Raw genomic sequence first — 3,614 nt, forward strand, 5'->3', positions numbered from 1 at the left:
TATATATATATATATATATATATATATATATATATATATATATATATGTATGTATATATATAGCATGGGACCAACTCATTTTTAAAACTGGCTTCTTCTAGTTTTTGCAGCATCCCATATCCCCCTGGTTTTAACCACCCAAAGAAGTAAATGATCAACTTGGAAGGAAGAACCAGATAATTATGAACTTAGGTGGATTTTTTTTTTCTCTCCAGCCCCAGCCTGTCATTTCGAGCTCCCCACTTCTCTTTCCCAGTTCTGCACATTGCACCCTCAAAACTTCTGATCTAAAGTCAGGATTCTCTTCCTTTCTTTTTACTTAACCCTATAAGTCAAATATGTTTCTGTACAACCTTTTTCTTATCTGCTTTTTTTCACATTTGAATTTTGAGGGTAGAGTAACAATGGAGATTGAGGGGCATTGTTTTTATTTTTTAAGCTGGAAAGCATTCTGGACATCTCAGGATTCCAACACTTCTGGGATCCCTAGAAGTTTCATAGCCTTTGTAGTAGTCTCAGCACCTACAGAGGACTTTAAGGTGGAAGGTGAAATGTGAAGAAGGCAAAGAGATGGAGAGGGTTGAGAGGACTATTTGGGCTGAGACCTTGGCTGTTTTCTCCTCTGGTAATTAAGATGTGTTGGTTAAACTAAAGCATTCCCATGGTGCCATTCCTCTGCTTAAAAACACGGAAATGATTGCTCCCTTCTGATATCACACCTAATACTGTTCCTGCAGCTGGCAGCCTCCCATACAGAAATGTGATTTGGGTATTTTTGACATTTTGTTTGGTTTCCCTTTAAGGGATAAATATCTTAAATAAATTCCTGAGCTAAAGCTATCTGAAACTTCTTTTGAAATTATTATTTTACACTTTTCTTCGTGAATACCCAATTAGTAGTTGAGATGAGTGATTACCAGAAAGGGCAACTTGAGTCATTTCACTTAAAAAGAAAAAAATAAAAAAGGAAAGAAAGATGAAAGTTTACAGATTAGAGCTGTGTTGAATGATTCTCTTCTCTATGCAAATGTACTTTGAATTTTAGACATGAGAGATAGTTCTACTTTCATCAAAGCTGTAGAGAAGACAACATGTGGACCATTCTAATTCTTTTCTTAACTCATAAAATGAAATATAATGTTTATATGGCAATAGTGGGTGTGTCAAGATAAAACTCCCAAAATTTACTTTTAGAACTTTTTTATTGTAGAGAGAGTGTTGGGCTTATGAGTAAACCTTGGGATTGGAGGACATGCATGCCCTCTAAATCAGGCAAAGTATACCAAATGTAGAAAAGCAATGGTCCGGAGAGGGGAGGAGGAGCTGCTGAGAGAGAAACTCTCATGAAAAAGGACTAAAATAATTGAATGCCATGTATCCTGGCAGGAAGCCAGGTGGCCTCTTGTTTATGTGTGCTGTGTTGCTGAGCTCCTTACCCAGCTTCATCTCTAGCCTTCCCACAGTTCTGCAGAGTAGTCATACAGAAATATAGATTGCATCAAAGCAGCTTATTACACACACATACACACACACACACACACACACACACACACACACACTACTGGCAGGAGAGGAGGGGAGAGAAAAAGAGAGAGATTTAAAATATGTCTCAGGTTATAATAACCCCTGAAAAAAACCTACCTACAGATCTCCAGACAAGTGTGGAGCTTGTCCTGTTGGAGGAGCAGTGAGAGTCCTACACAATAAAGATGTGAATGTTAAATGAATCTTGAAGTCTTTCAACTATGCTGTTCTGACATTATGAATTATGTTTATCTTGACATAATGGTAATATTACTTGGTGTTTCAAAGAAACGCATGGGTTTTCAGAAAGATATATTTACTCATGAGTTTCTGCCGGTCCCAAGAATTGTTTTTTTTCAGAGTTGACTTTTCATCAAAAGGGAGGGAGTGGGGTTGAGCTCTGTTCTCTGGCTCTACAGGATTCAAGTTAAATGTAAAAGATTCCAGTGATAATTTGACGTATTTAGCAACTGGTAATATTAAAGGCATTTGCTTCTGTTGTATTTCCTTAAGAATATATAAAGAGGAGCTACACAATAATAGTTTATTTTATTACATAAAATAATAGCTATGTTTGGGATAATAAAGATAATTCCATTTCTTTCTAAAACTGTGTTAATTGTTCTAAAGTGTTCTGGACAGAAAAGATTGCTGGAGTTGTCACATGACATTTATATCTTTAAGTGATAAAGAAACTCAGATGAACTCAATTCACAAATCCCAGTTGCAGTACTAAATTATCATTTAAAACATACTTCCTAATATCATATTTGGTAAACAATTTGTTTACAGTTCAATTTAGTTTATTTTGAGTTTACTTTCCTTAATGATTTTGAGGGTATGTCTTAAAGACAGACATGCATATTTTCAAGAAGCTATGTGTGCATATTTGTAAGCTTTTTATCCTCACGTGAAGACTTTTTTTTTAACAGAAATCACGGCATAGATTTTGAGCAAGGACACAATCATTACACCAGGATTTATTTCTAGAGGGAGATTAAAAGACTCGGAGTGTACTAACTCTTTTAGAAAATCAGTAAAGAACCTGAGAGAAAATGAACCTCGATGGGCACTACTCTCTCATCAAAACTGCCTTACCTCTCTTAGTAAGTGAATTTGGATATGCGATTTTTGCAGAGTTCTCTAAGTAGAGTTTTATAAAAGGAAGTCTCCAGATATGTAGGAGCTGGAGGTTGAATACGGAGCAGCAAGGAAGGTCCCTCACTGGGTGACCTTGCATCCTTGAGCCCAAGCCCTCACCGGTGGCCAAGGCAGTCTGGTAGCTCATCAGGTCTATCTGATTATAGTTCCTAGACAACCATAGAACTTGTTCCCTCACCGCGGTGGATGACACCTGGTGCCCACCTGAGTGAGACTCGCCCTCCAGGGTAGAATAACCTCCCCCAACCCCTAGGAAACCGGGAGTGATGGAGGTATTGATCGTTTGGGGTGAAGGCAAGGTTGCCAAGAGCAGCCTCCTGTCACTTGGTCATGTAGGCAACGTGACCTGCAACCAGAGAAGCGTCTTTGTGTAAGCATGCATAAGGAGGGTCTCTTCTGAGGGGAAGGAGCAAAGTTTCGCTTCCAAATGGAAACTTGAAAGTGCCTCCTAAACAAGAAAGAAGCTAGTGGTTAACCGATTGGCTGCTAGTATTGCATAAGCGGTGCTTCCCTGCCTTTAAAGTCTAACTCTTGGAAAAACAACATATTTTAAGCTTTCCATCCAAATATTGACGTTGGCAAACAGATAATCTAACCGTCCCTTGGTAAAGACAGTGCCGTTTTTGTTTCACAGATTAGGAATCAGAATCAATCCACATCAGGCATTGCTGCAGACTTAGAAATGGTAAGAGGAGGAGGCAGGTACGTGTGACTGTAGCTCCTGAGCAGCCTGGGTATTTGCTTGTGTGTTTTTGGATGTGGTGAGTGGACCGATGAGTTCCCTAAATTCACTTACCTTACCTTCCCCTGGTCAGAAAGCGATCCAGTCTTTGCACTTCCTCCGCACTTCTAGATGCCAGGTTTGTGTGTGTGTGTGTGTATGTTTGTGTGTGTGCGTGTGAGAGAGAGAGAGAGAGAGAGAGAGAGAG

Source organism: Grammomys surdaster, unplaced genomic scaffold (assembly GCF_004785775.1).
Source record: "Grammomys surdaster isolate TR1022 unplaced genomic scaffold, NIH_TR_1.0 958, whole genome shotgun sequence".
NCBI classification, from domain to species: domain Eukaryota; kingdom Metazoa; phylum Chordata; class Mammalia; order Rodentia; family Muridae; genus Grammomys; species Grammomys surdaster.